The sequence below is a fragment of the Lagopus muta genome, chromosome 10 (genome assembly GCF_023343835.1).
Source record: "Lagopus muta isolate bLagMut1 chromosome 10, bLagMut1 primary, whole genome shotgun sequence".
Taxonomy (NCBI): Eukaryota; Metazoa; Chordata; class Aves; order Galliformes; family Phasianidae; genus Lagopus; species Lagopus muta.
Window position 1 is genome coordinate 10,670,322 of NC_064442.1, and position 15,205 is coordinate 10,685,526.

The 15,205-nt window shown below is 43.7% G+C and overlaps 1 protein-coding gene across 3 annotated transcripts in view; it reads right to left on the reverse strand.

The window, feature by feature from the left end:
* SEMA6D (semaphorin 6D) overlaps positions 1–15,205 on the reverse strand; it is a 607,749-nt gene that overhangs the window by 206,513 nt on the left and 386,031 nt on the right. The window contains exon 1 of one of the 3 annotated variants that reach the window (XM_048956671.1): positions 7,883–7,960. The exons of the other annotated variants lie outside the window; for them this stretch is intronic. The gene's annotated coding sequence lies outside the window, so the exon portion shown is untranslated. Of the gene's footprint in view, positions 1–7,882; positions 7,961–15,205 lie in introns of those variants that run through there. 3 annotated transcript variants of the gene reach the window in all.

The following is a 15,205-nucleotide window of genomic DNA, read 5'->3' on the forward strand; positions in this document are numbered from 1 at the left end:
AGAAGTGCTTAAGGCTATGATTCCCAAACCTACTCATGGCTCCATCTCCTTCACACTGGCACTTTCACCCTGTTGGTTTTTGACAGATACCTTGTTGTGCTGATTCCAGTGCAGTACATTTGAACGGTGGCTGCTAGAATTCTGCTACAATACTGAAAGATGAATAGGACTAAGGGAGTACAAACAACTGCATCAGATAGCACCGCGTAAGCATTAATTCCCCACAGAAGGACCTACATGATATCACAATACATGCATATTACTGTATCAGTACAGTAAGTGTATTTTTGAGAGACAATGCATTTAGCACACATTCCATCAACTCTATTTGTCTATATATTAATCAGTACACTGTACCCTATTAGTGCTTTCTTCAGACATGATCCATACCGGCAGTGCATCACCATCCCTGATGACACCAGCACTTGTACCTAATGAAACCCTGAAACTCCTAGCATCTCTCAAGGGACGAAACAGCTGCTCCTGAGCTGTAGTGACACCTCCTGGCAACAGACCGAGAAGGTCTCTCCCCTAATCAGAGCTTTTCCTCCAGACAGTCCTTGAGGGTTTAAGCCAAACCATGGTGCTTCCTCCTGCCTGGCTTCAAAGGCACAGTGCTCAGCATACCAAGTAGAAGTTTCTGATTTATAAGCACTACTGACATTTCTGAAATCAAGAGGCTAAGATACAGGAATATCATCCTCTAAGATCTCCAGATTTATTGTACCACACGTTGGCCTTTCTTGAGCAGTTGGAAAAATAGCTGCAAAAGCTAATCAACTAGCAGCTTAATTCATACCATGAATCTTGAAAAGCATCTTCTGGCTTCTCTGTGAAACCCTGTTTGCTGAGAGTTCAGCTCTTTGCCCTCTGCAGATTCCCAACAAATACTGTAAGCATCATTTTGGTAAGAATATAAACTAGCGTAAAAAGAAAAAAAAAAAGTTTATGAGCAGCTGTAACCCAAACGTAATAATACATAGAAAAAAACCAACTGTTTTAATGTAGTTAACAAATCCAAGATAGGTTGAAAATTCTGCAAAAGGCAAATATAACAGTTGTTTGCATGCATTCTAAACTACATTAAACAGCAGAGCAGTAGAAGTGAAATAAATTAGTCCTGAACTTCCCAACTCTGAGCAATGGCTCTACAGGCAGAGGGACACCCACCACATTCAGAAGCACTGCACACTCAAAAAACCTGCAGAACTGACTACTTACACACCTGAACTCAGGTGAAAGTCTGACAGCAGGTTCAATCGCTAAAGTTCAGCTTGCTGAATAAAAACAGGTCCACGTTCAATGTTTTGAACAGTAACTTTTTTTCCCAACAGCACAAGCACTACCCAGCACTTTGAAGAACTTGATTGCTCTCATTATAACATTTCTCTTCCATCTTTTGTGCAGCCTCTGAACAGTACCATTTTCTTTATGCTTAAGAGAAGAAAGCTCAATTTTCTCCTGTTTTCTTTTGTGTCCTCCCCTCTCCACAACTCTTTACAGAAGTAATTATGACATTTTTAAGTACTTTGCATATGCAGCAAAGCAATCAAGAAAATTCATTTGACAAACTGGATTACAGACTGTCTGCCAGAAATTAAAGTGGTAACAGCTTTTCCAACAATTTCTCAATGAGTGTGTCTGTTAAACACTCACAGCACACTGAAATAATGCACTGGTTAGAAGAATTTTACATTCACTGTTCAAATAAAGGAAAAAAAGCCTCATGAAAGCTATGTACTTGCTCTTTTCACATAAAAAATTAAGTTGTAAAACTTGAAAAATATATATATATAATTAAAAAAATTGAAATCTGAACAAGCCCCCATTTGATGATAGGTTACAATCTTCAAAACCTGATGCTTCTAGAAAATGAGCTAACCCATATATGTGATCACTTCTACAAGCTAAAAAAAAAGTTAAAGAGCACTGTTACTTCTCAGACTGTGCTTCCTGGTAAGATTCAACTCATTTTGTTTTCACTTCATCATATTCCTGAGCAAGGTACTGTACATACTCACTTCTCAGTCTCTGCATGCATCCATCAACATCGAACTCTCTTTCAATTGTGAATAATCCAAATCATCTTAAGCTGGATTGCTACTGAAATCTTTGATACCACCATTACTGCATATCTTCTCCCTCTCACCCACACACTTGTAGACCTATTAGCTGTATGCCCAGAGATGTCATTCTTCTGCAGTGCATAATCCCATCCTTCCTGACATCCACAGGTAAACCATGCACAGGTGTATCCTGTGGGAATTCTTGAACTACTGCAAACGCAGGAGGCCTGGTGGCACAGATCTCCATTTGTATTAATTCACATTAGTTTTCTTTCTTAATTAACCAGGGAAAAACATTCAGGACTACCGGTGATGCACCAAGGACAGGACAGGAGTGTGTCCCTACTCGAAGTTGTCCAGCATTTCCTACCACAAGAGGTTGTCGTGAAGTAAAGCTTGGTAGAGCTTTGCAAAAAAGTCATGCCAAATTCTTACATAAGGGGAGAAAAATCATAGCCTTTCTCAACTAAATGCTTCACCAACATTGCAGAGGTTACCAAGAGAAAATGAGAATGCTTTAATGTGGACAAAACATGTTTTCCTGAGAAAATCAGAGGCTTTCCTACTTTGGTAGAGAAACTTGGGACTTGGTATTTGATAGGAGTGACAACATTTCTAACACAACCTAATGAAGGAGACAATTTTTTTTCACAGGAAAGAGAGAAGCTTGACTACTTTATAAATATGTGAAATTCTCTGTAGAGATTTACAGTTTAACAGCTGTGTTCTCTGGAAATTCAGCATGTGTTCAACATATTTTATCTCATGGGCTCAGAGACATGGCAGTATTCTTCCCTCCCCTCCCCCCCCCCCTTTTTTTTTTTGTTTAATTTGTTGAATCCAGAATGGCTTTGTCTACTCAGGCAAAGAGCAGTTAGAACTCTTCTCCTCCTGAATTCAAGCAATCTGGAAAAAAAAACAGGTTTTTGCTGTGTTTTTGTTTGTTTTTACAAGAGACTAAGAGTTGACTTAGCTACCAGAACACAATAGGAGTAAGGAGGCCGTACAGCAAACAAGTGAGGCTGTGTGGGAAGTGAGAGTAATGAAACTCTGAGAGCACTGAACCTGTGTAGGAGGTGGGAACTGAGAGGCTGTTAGGAGAGATCAGTGACCAAGCAAGATGCCTTGAAATTAGAGGCAAAACTGGCATGGTGAGGGTGACCACTGTAAAAGTCTAGAATGAGAATCCAGGCTGTAAGCGCATGGAGTACTGGAAACAAACACGTGCTTTGTGGATAACGCACCCAGCAGCCAGGATGTTCATCTCAATGAATGGATTGGAAAGTTCTTCTACATCTAGAGCGAGCTCCAAGATTGCAAGGATAAAGGACAGAATACCAGTAGATCACGCCTTTGCATGTGCCATATTCTCCACTAATGCAGTTCAAACAGAAATGCCTATTTTCCTTAACACTTCATTATTTCTGGTGACTTAGACTCGCCTGGCAATCCAAGGGTTTGAATCCTGCTTGGAGATCAAGGAAGCAGACGGGAATTCCTTCATCTTTTCCAAATAGACTATAATACAAACTAACATAAAATCAATATTTAAAAATGATTAATAGTGTCATACATTCACAAATAGAGAGTGACAAGCCTGCTGATAGTTTCACTTTACTTGTTCTTGTCTAACCAAGCCATACACTGCAACTCACTGAATAAAATAAAATGAGTTTGCATACAATGTTTGCATTGATTGAGAAGATGGAAGGAAGGTTCCACCAATAAGGGCCTGGTGGAAATTACCCAAGAGAATACAATTCTAATCCTATATCTATCTACAACAGAAGTGCAAAGAATATCATTTCATCCAGACTTAGCAAATACGATCAATAAGTGTGTCTTCCTCCATTTTTCCAGCATCCAAAACAGTAACTCCAGCCTGTACCCATTGCGAGGTGGGCACATACAGACATAGTGTCCATAGGGCCCCACAGCACACACTGCTCCTACGTAGCATCAGTGGTACCATTATGCTGAAAAACTCATGGAGTAGCTGTGAAGTACATTAAGAACATAGATTTGAGTAGTAACACGCCTGATTTAAGAGCAGGATCAGGAAATGGCAAAGAGGGAAGGGTGGCACACCAAACAGGATGGGAAGTTCACTGCAACTTGTTTGGAGAAAAATTGTCGTTGTGCAATTGAGAGCTCCAACTGGAGACTGTGCAGTAAACTTCAGTTTTAAAATATTTTGGACAATTCATGACTAACAGTCATATCTTGAGACTTCTTATTTTGCAGTCTGCAGAAATAGTTCATCTTTCTTTCCTCTTCTTTTATTTTGATTTATAATTTGGAAGATTTGTCTGGTTTTCTAGATGCCATTTACATTAGTTCACAATTAAATAAACCACGTCACAGTTTGAGATGCAGATTTTTCCCCAACAGAACATCACTTTCCATGTAATAAACAACTTGCTGTTTTCTGTCCTGCAAACGAGATGGGCATTAAGCACTTGGAGATCAATGATATCCAATTACTTCCAATCAAGCTGAGAACTCATTTTATGACATACAGCTCCAGCAGATGTATACTCTGCTGCAATTCCCACTGCAGTTCAGTCCCACTGCAGTTCAGCCAAGGAGAACCACCTGAGGATAATCAGCATAACAGCAGCATGGCAAGGAAGCATTATGAACCAACAGATAAATCGGCATGCATTCTCCAGCACCTGGAAAATAAACAGTCATTTCTAAAAGGGTCTCCAGTGTTTTGACTCCACCTTAGGTTTGAGTTAATCTAAAAACGTAATGCCACAGCAGGAATTACGCCTTAAAATTCAAGATTGAGAGAGGGCACTTAAAATTAATTTTCAACAGTTGCAACTAGCAGCAGAGTTCAGTAAGAAACCAGCAGTATGTATCCCCAGTGAGCAAGAGAGGAGGTCAGCCTGCAGGTCTGCCTGCAGCCCCTGAGGACCCAGCCAGCTTGATCCGTACTGACCCAAGCCAGTCAGCTTACTGGACCCCAGGCACACTGACCTGCAGCACTGGTGGTGAAGGCAGGCAGCAGCATCCTTGCCACCACCTGCTGACTGTGCCCATCACCTCTGCCACGTGCATAGGGAAACTAAAGATGGCAAAAACAAAACAGGACCTCAGAGACTCACGGGTTTCAAAGAACTCAGTTTTTGGGAAGCGACAGTCCACAGCATGCAGTCCCAAGAACAGATATAAGCCAAGGCATTCAGCAGCTGTATGCTGGTGGGAGCCTGCAAATATTGCCCTTTCCATAGGCTCTTCTCGAGCCCATAGAGAATGAGATGGCATTGGAACAGTAGCTGCTCTATGTGCCATATTGAAGTAAGAGCAAACTGGTAAAGTTAACATCCAGATAATAGCACAGACTGAGAGATATTTATTCCTTGCATCTTGACACGCTAAGATAAGCAATAGGTACAAAAGATATCTGTTAAAATTAGCACATCGCTCTTTGTGACCTTTGAAAATTTGCTCTCCTCCTCAGATACTTGGCAGGCCTGGCCTGCCTGGCGCACTACGTGCCCTTGACTCCCCCAACCCCCTCCCATAGCTTCCCACACTTCCTAACAGCAAGTGCCCTAAACCTGAACGTGCTAAGGTATTTAAGGATAAATTTACAAGGTAATAGCAGACGGACAGGCAATTTGGAGCAAGCAGAGGATTCATCTCAGAACAATGGCTTTTTTGGGCTATTTTTGCTTCTGCAGTTAAACCATAACCAGAATGCACACAAGTATCAGTGCACAAATGACTCTCTATCTGGGGGTCCTGAGAAGTTTCGGCCATTGCTTGTAGCATAATGAATGTTTGTAATTCATTGGATTCTGTTTAAAAATGCAGAGCACGCCATGACATCAATGATGTTCTCTTTATCTTAACAAAGACGATCACACTTCATGTTCTCCTGACAGAACTACCATGTTTAAAAATATGTATTTCTGTTCTACAGTATGATGGTTACAGTGGGATGCTCATATTTGAATTTAAATTAACCATATTAACATCATATTTGAAGCAAGACCACGCTCTGCTAATTATCCCAGAGAGCCTCAAGATCTTTGCAGTATATTTACTGCATTGATATCTTCTCCACAAACTTAGTGATCTTGTTTATATAATTTTGCAAATGACAAGATGTGCAGGATAACTATCTAAATGAACTAAAAATTGTGACATGGATAGATCCTTGAAGATTTGCAATTTGTAGCTGTCAGTCTTCCTACAGCTGCTAGATAACAAAACAACAGTTCTTTTCTTCATGCAGACGAGCAAATTCAATAAACATTGGTAAGGGTTCTTTTGAAAAAGACAGAAATCTCTGGTTCTGCACAGTCTATTAAACCTCTTTAAAACAACACAAGCACCCAAACTCCTTTCTCACGGAAAAAAGATACGTATCATAGGAATCCTGTGCATTAAAGCGCCGTTTGAATTCTTTCAGTACTGGTCTTGCTGTTTGCTAAATATTTTGGCAAAGCAGAGAAATACACGACCAAAGAAGCAGGTGGGGGAGATGCCTTAAAAAGAGACTCGCAACTCACATCTTTTTGTAACTGCAAAATAAACAATGAGAGTAGTAGGAACAATCAATGGGCTCAGCCAAGCCTTCCTATTTCACCTTCTCCCTTAATCAAGAGCTGCCCCAAATGGACCAAGTTATTTTAACATTTAGATGACAACACAAACAGACAAAAGACCGACGTTGAGCAACACCTATAAATTCAAAGTTGTGAAAGGAATAAGGGCACTGCCTGCATGATTACGGTTATTTTTTCTCTGTAAGATGAGGACAGAGGCTGAACTGTAGCTACAAGCGCCGCTAATGACTGGGTTAGAGACCAACATCTACAGCAATAGCAAAGGAAGGAATTTAATCAATAGAAAATCAATGAGGAAAGGGCAATAAAACTGGGAAATAAAAACAAATTGCTACAGTAGCAAACAAAAAATAAACGACTATGCTGATGACGGACAACATAAACATTTTATTCCCGCACAAAGCTTATGTTCCGTTTGATAAACACTTCAAGCTTTCCTCCTCACGGAAATTTCGAGCCGCTTCCCACGAGCACACAGCGCACCACGGATCCTCGCTTTGAACCCAAACTCCGAGTCAGAGCGAGGTGCGCGGAGCGCTCCTGCAGGGCCGAAGGTGAGCAAAACAAAGCAGAGCAGAGCAGAGCAAAGCGGGGCGCCGGAACCCCGGTGAACAGCCGGCATCGCTCGATGCACGCGAGCAGGTCAGGGGCAGGAGTTGTAGCAGTTCTCACAACAGACATCTTTGGAATCACCGCTATCTGGCGCAGCCGAGATACCCTTCTTTGTGCGAGCAGCGAAAGAAACGGCCGGGATACGGACACGGACTCGAAACGCCAAAGGGCTCTCGCGGGTGCCCGCGTGGGTTGAGACCCTGAGCCGGCAGTGCGGCCGTAGCGCGTGCTCACGGCTTCCCAGAGCAAAGGGGATCCGCGCACGCCCCTTAAGACTCGGAGGTAGCCGAGAAGTGCATCACACCGTTAAAAAAAAAAAAAAAAAAAAAAACTAATAAAGCCCTCGCTCCATCGAGTAGATGCAGCAGACAGAATAACGGCGAGTAGGAACACCTGAGAGGAACAAGCAGCCCCGAGCTCCCGCCGCCCGGCTCCCCGCGCAGCAGCGGGCCGCCTCCGGCCGGGGCTCACCGCGAGCAGCTACCCCCGAGCCGCCCGATCTCCCCTGTCTCTCCCTCGCCCCGGCCCCGGGCGCAGCGAACAATGGGCGGGAGGCAGACCCGCCCCGTGCGGCTCCCGGCACCCGGCTCCGGCGGGCGGGCGGCAGAAGGAGGCACTTACTGGGCTGCGGCAGGGCCGGGCGGAGCGGGGCAGAGCGCGGCTCCGGGCGCGGCTGGTGGCGCGGCAAACTCCGCGGTACGGCTGGGCCCGCCCCGAGCGGCCGCTCCGCTCCGCGCCCCGCCCCGCGCCGCCCCGCACCTGCCCGCCCCCGCCCCGCGGCCCGGCCACGCCGCCCCGCACCTGCCCGGCCCCGGGCCGCGCCGCTCCCTCCGGAGCGCTCCGGCCGCGTCGCCGGCGCTCCCTCGCGCCCCTCTCTCTCCCCACGCCCTCCTCCCTTCGTTCTCCTTCCCCCGTCCTTTGTCTCCCGCGGCCCCGCCGCCGGGCTGACCCGTCCCCGCGGCCGTCGCTCGGCCCGGCGGCCGGCCCGGCCCCTGCCACCCGTGGACGCGTAAAGCGGTCGTTCGGTCGAGCGGCGGGGAAAGGTGTCGAGCTGAGATTTTCCCCCCTGAAAATAAATTGTTTTACTTCGGGGGCCCGCCGAACTTTCCCGGTACCTGCGCGCAGCCGCTGCTCCTTCACGGCTCCGCGGAACGCTCGGCGCGCTTCGGCCGCGAGCTGCCGCGTGCAGAGAACCGCAGCGGGCGGGGGGCGGCGCGGGTCACGCCCGGGGGGGTCCGAGCGCACCTGCGAGCGGCCCGGCCTGATTGACTGCAGGGTGGGGCTCAACACCTTTCGCTTTTTTGTTTTGTTTTCGCTTTTGTTAGTATTTGTGCATCGTTGCAATGATGACAGTTCAGAACGCTCCAGTTCTCCTTCAGCGTCAGAAGCAGTTGGCTTCCAATTTGAATCTTGAAATAAAAAATGTAAGCTCCCTTTCTGCAGCTTGCTTTATTTCTATTGTTTTGATATTTCTGCTGTTATTTATCCTGTTGTGTTTCGAAGGCTGAAAAGCAATGTCCGGTCTGAATCTTTGTTTCTCTTCCACTGAAAAAGCAAACAAGATTCCAACTAAACTGATGAGTTGGGTGCTCAAACGTGAGCTCAGAACCTATAGATTCATCCTGGAAATAAATGAAACGAAAGCGTGCAAAAGAGGAAATATTTTGCAATTTATCTTCATCAATCACAACAACCAGGGAGATAATCACATCCTCCTGTGGGTACCGATGTTTCTACAAAAGGGGAATGGGATTGCTGGAGAGGGAAATGATCCTTGTGCAGGGGTGCATACGTCCCGTTATTTGGCACTGGTTCCAGCAGAACCAGGTCTTTCTCAGGTTCTGCAATGAGAGCACAGCCTCATGCTCCCCCTGACATCTTCTCCCCATCCCTCTCTCCAGTGCCCTGCTGAAGGACAGCCTTCCCTCAGCCCCTCATGCTCTGTTTGGGAACTGCCTGCTAAGAGTGTGTGCTCAGGCTCAGCCTGTCACTGTGTTCTCAGTTGCAGTGGGTGAATTGCACAGAGCTGTGACTGTTCTACATTTTCTAGGTGACATCCTGCAAGTTCTCTAACCTCGTTTCTCCCTGTGCTGTCCTTGGCTCTGGGAACACACTCACTGCTTGCCACTGCCCTGCAAGCACACTGAATTTTCTTGTTGCTGCTATCAGGAACCAGCTCCACTGAGAAGGCCTGGCCTGCACAGCAGCTGGTCTGTCTGGGGGCTCGTGCACACCTATTAACTCTCCTTCCTGACCAGCTGTGTTGCTTTCTGTGCTCAGCACATTGGTGTGGGCTTCTTCTTCAGCTAGGCTGTGCTGGGTGGTCTGCTCCATGCTGGGGAGGACAGGCCAGGGCTGCCCCGTGCTAAGCATAGCCACTTCTGGCATGTTCCAGTGTGTTCCAGGGGGTTTTGGCAGACTCTTTGCTGGCCCCCTTTGAGGCACAGGTGGGCCCATTAGTGATGATGAAGGCAGCTCAGTGGAAATGTGTTGGAGAAAGGGTAGAACCCAGTACAACTCTGAGGAGCTGGGAAAGGTGTGTGAGAACAGGGCAGCAGAAGGTGCTGTGACAGCTGCTGTGTGACTGCAGCCCTGAGCCTGCACTCGGGAGGAGGTTGCTGGAGGAGATGGCTGTGTAGGACTGCGCCGGGGCCTGGCAAAAAAAGAATGGAGTAGGGAGGTGTTTCAGTTCCTTTGTTTCTCGCCAACCATCTCTCAATTCTATTTTTCAATGTCAACAAATTAAATTAGTTTTTCCCAAATCAAGTCTGTTCTGCTCATGATGTTAATTGGGAAGTAGTCTCTCTTCCTTTACAAGCTTTTTGAGCTTGGTTCCTCACCACCCTGCTGAGGAGGGCAGTGAGCACGGTGGACTGGGAGCTGGTAGTGCTGGTATCAGCCCTGCACACGCTGGAGTCAGGGGAGAGGAAATTGAGCCCCTCTCTGAGACCCACTGGCTCCAGCATGAGCTGCATTATGAACTTCCATGTATTGTGATGGAACACAACACTTCCAGAGAGGGCTTGTTTTCTGTGTTCTGCTATACCCATCAGCCTCTTGGTTGCCATTCCTGCTGACTTTGCAGAAGGTTTTGAGGATACTGAGAAGATCTCTTTTCCATCTGGCAACAAATCATTCACATTTCAGTGCAGTGTCCATTGTGTGCCCATTGTCTGAACATGGCATTTCAGCAGGCTGTAGCACCTTAACACTTCTGATTACGTTTTTTGTCTGCTAGAGCAAGGTCAGCTTGGGTATTTGTATTCCACAGTCCCTCTGCATTATTGCACTGTGAGTCAGTGGGGTAGAAATCCCTTTTTACTGTCAATCACTATACTCTTTGCACTTCCCTTACTGTCCCATAAATGATCTCAATTGAACATTCATTACCGGAAAATAGAAAGCTCCCCCCCTCCTGCTTCTTCCTAACAACGTCTCTGTTTCAAGTTGTGAGCATGTGTCTGTCTTATAATACCAATGATTAAATTGCCTGGGATTTCTGCTTAGTTCCCTTTAAACAAAATTGTGGATAAAAGCTGGGTGATTTATTTTTTCCATGCAGCAAATTCAACAAAAATGCAGTTTTGCTTATCTTCAAATAGTCCTGAATTATCTTTGCTGAATAGTTTCGGCTGAGTATGTTCAGGATGAGACTCACAGATGTGCCAGAGAGGCTTTTTTTGTTTCCCAGTACCTTAAAAGCTAGGGAAATTTTGAAACATGTATGAGATCCACATCCAGTTCTGTCCTCTGCCTGAGTGATTCAAATTCACTTTGCTGATCAATGAAATTGTAGGTTATCTGGGGGTATAAGAAGAGGGAAGAGAATATTGTTTTCCCATCAATACTGTTTCCATGTGTACAAAGAACAATAAGTGGAGCAGGAATTAGATCAGATTCTTCTCTTTGCTATGTGAGAAAGAGTAGATTAGAGCTTTCTGCTCATGCTTTTCCATCAGCATTTGCTTTGGCATGGAGTTCAATAAGGCTGCAGCAAGAGGAACTGGAGAAGCCCTGTTCCGAAGTCTTGTGGATGGTTCTCATCTAGGACAGGAACGTGAGTACAGATCACCGACAGGAAAGTGATCTGAGCTCAGTGTGTTAGCAGGCTGTGCAAATGCCCAAACAGATGGGCAAAATGGGGCCTTGCAGTGCCTCCTAAATGCCACCATCCCTTTCTTTCAGTTTTCTTTCAGGTATCTACAAATGAAATATTGACCTGCCCATCTAATGGAATGTCTTCGTCAGTGTGGAATAGTATTCTGGGCCTTCTGGTGCCAACATGAAACACTCCAAAAGAATCATATGTAAAACCAACACCAAAAATCTGTTTGTCAGCACATGAAACACCCACCAGCTGCTAGTAAGGGGTGCTGCATGCTCCCTGAGTTAAGGCCTTGTCCCTCTACTCCGTGCAGCTTTCCTAGAGCCTTGTATCAGCACTGCTAATATACAGTTGCAAGAACCAGTTACAAGCTATCTCTTGTTTTAATGAGCTGCTTGAATGGCAACGTAGAAGTGAGTTCTGCTGTTAGCGACTTTTCCAGGTACCATTTTCTCCTCAAATCATAGCAGCAGATACCTTGAAAGCTGTTTCATGTGTACTCTCACCAATTGCTTTTTCCCTGAACATGCAGAAGGTGCCTCACTCAGTTTAAGCTATTTCCTGGAGGACATATATGACCACAGTTACTTGTTTTTGAAGTTACTTTCCACAAGATGAAGAAAACTGTCAAGTAATTGGAGTGCTGGTGCAATTTAATTTGAAATTGTTATTCCTGAATGCTAGCAAAGCAGGCAAAAGCCTCTGAGCATGATCATGAGTGAAACTATTCTTCAGTGTTAAGTGGTTCTGAGTTAATGGCAGTCCCTGGCTTACCAAAGCCTTTGTCATCACTGTTTGGAGGCAGATCCACCGCATTTGTTTCAGAAGATGCAGCAATGCCTTTTCTTTCAAGACATGCCATTTCCTTCCACAATTGCTTTGTTAGGGATGCTGGAAGAGTGGATGACCTCTATGGTACTGGGATGCTGCTATCTTCTCTCTTTCAGCGTGGAGTATTTTTGATGGTGCTTGGTGAGCAAATTGCTCTTTTTCATCTTTCTCATGCAACACTGTTGCTCAGCAAGGCTTTCCTGCCTGTCAGCTGTTACAGACTCTAAGAGATTACATTGCTTGTTTCACAGATTCCCTATTAACAACTTGTTTTTGCTTACTGAATTCAGAGTACATATGCGGTATATCACTGGCTTTCACCTACATTTCTCTAGTGTACTATTCGTAATGTTATCAATATTTCTGGGCTCATATTGCAGCTGGTCCTATGATTCAGCTGTAATTGAATCGGCTGGTGATCTAATATCTCGATTGCAAATACAGCTGCCTTTTTTTTTCTTTTCTTTTTTTTTTTTTCTACAGAGCACGTATATCAAAAGTTTGTGAAGCAGTTAAGGTCTTATGGCAAATATTGCTTGCTCCCTGGAATTCTCAATATTCTCAAGCAGCATAGCTTTTTTTTATTATTATTATTTTAATCTCTCTCTACTGCAAACATTCTGGCTTAGGTTTCCAGTCTCTTTCTGTCCTGGAATTTCTTTGCATGGCACTGACCTTGGTTTTGTATCACGTCACACATGAACCCCTAATTTTTGTTCTTTGATTCTGTGCTAAGGATTTGCCCAGCTCTTCTTCAGTTGCATTTGTTGTTCGGTGCAAGCAACCAAAAGTGTGCCTTTGGACTTTGCTAGCTGATACATTTTTTCTCTAATATTCCCGGATTCTTTTCTCAGTTGTCTATACTTTTGTACTTATATTAAAAATCTACTTTTTTTTCCTAACAACTCTGTTTCTCTCAGATTATGCTCCAATCTTCATATTCCAATCATACTGATGATTTGATGCCTACCAGTATCTGAATTCTGTTTTACACCTTTTACTGAGAATTTGTTTCAGGGTACACAAAGGCAAACAGCACAATCTGCCATACTTACCTGATACTTCAAAGCAATCACAGTGCAAATAACATCTATTTGTTTTAGTTATTGTTATTATGAGATGGTTCATGAAAGCATATACCTTGTGGAGTAAAACAGGAATTAGGGGGATATTATAATGTATAGTGTGCTATATACAGGGTGTAGAATACTTTATAAGGCAGGAGATTGAGCTCTATTTACTGTACAGTTGCATCCATGGAACAGTCCCTGCTGGCAAGAATATCAATATTTTTTCACAGTCTTTGAAAGAAGGCTGTTAGAAGACTGTTACAGTTCAACTCATGTAAATATGATGAGTATTTTTAAAAAGCACATCACAAGGTTGTCCACTTCCAAGAAGGTGATGATTCAACTGCTGGGTGCATTTCTGCTGAGAGCAAAGAATGCTGTCTTGTAAGAAAGAGTAAAGGCTGAAAATGAGTTCTACAGAAGGAAAAAGCCAGACAGACCCAAAGGATTTATATTCTCAATGTATATTATGTTAGTTTTCCACCTATTCTGTCTGAGAAATGTATGCACACTAGAGCAACCAGCACTTTGATGATTTCATAAAGCTTGTGTGTTACATCATTAAACTAAAGATCATTTACTTTCTCTGAATTGGTGAACACAACTTTCGTCTGTTCTTTTATGCAATATTTAATAAAATATTAATAAATAACTCATAAATGCTTAAACATGCTGAATGGTTGAACTTTTACATAGCTTCTTCCATGGTTTCTAATACATGCACAGAAAGAAGATTTTAAAGTAGATGCTGCTCTTAGAGCACAAGGCTGCAGGAGGCTTTTGCACAAAGCACAAAACAAATGCAATTATGACAAGAATTAGATTGCACAGCATAGTTTGTATTCCCACTTCCTCACCTTTAACCCTTTTAAGCAGGCAATAGGGCTTTGTTTCTTGCTATGTAAATTATTGTGTGGGGAAACACCTCCTTGAACCACTGGACAATTATATTTGATTATCTGTAATGTTGTATTTTCAAATTATGAAGGAATACTGTGGCTTGCTATTTTTTATACCATGATTCTTTAATAAAATCCGAAGTCACCAGTAATAGAGTTCACATAATTTGCAGATTTCCTAAATGTGGGATGATGTTTCATTTAAGCACCGATTTTCCTACCCCGCTACATTTATGTGAAAATGTGAAAATGCAGATGCATTCTGTTTATTAAAGTAATTAGAGTTAAATTAAAAATCTCATCAGAGCCTCTTGGGAATTCAACTCTTCCCAAAAGTAACTTCAGGTTAAAAATAGTGACATACAGGCATTCAGTATGCTAGGAAAGAAAGGAATCCATGTCTTGTGGCAGTCTAGAAAGCAATAGAGGAAGTTCTACCTTCAACAGAAGACGTACTCACACATTTAATCCCATCTGCCAGTATGAATAAAGACAGAAGCAATATCAAGTATTAGAAGACTTAAATTGTATAAACAAGAGTAAACAGAGTAAATTGATTTACACACTTACTGCAGCCTGCTTCAAAGCATCATTTTGTTTTAAGTACCTCATGCTTTGTACTTTGTATGTTAGTGACAAAAACTTGAATAAGTAAAGAATTAAGCACAAGATTCAGTCTATTTTAGGTTCTTTTGATTGCCTAGGAACAAATTCCAGAATCTTAGCATGAATTCTGTGTTTAAAAGAACATGAGCAAAAAGGTGATGATGTCATAACTTCTATCTGTGGCAACTATGCTCAACCCCCCAGTGGTTAACCTACTGGTCAGTCAATTAGACCTTGATGTAAGAAGCTCCTAGTCGAGCTGTAACGACTGAGAGGACAGCATCATTCTTCAGGAAGGAAATCTGAACAATTCTGCTTCTGCTTCATTACTGTTCTCTTAAGTGCTATGTACATATGGACCACTGAGAGTGCCAGCCCAGCATGGATCTGATCAACACTACAGTGGAGACTGTCACTGAAACATAAACACACA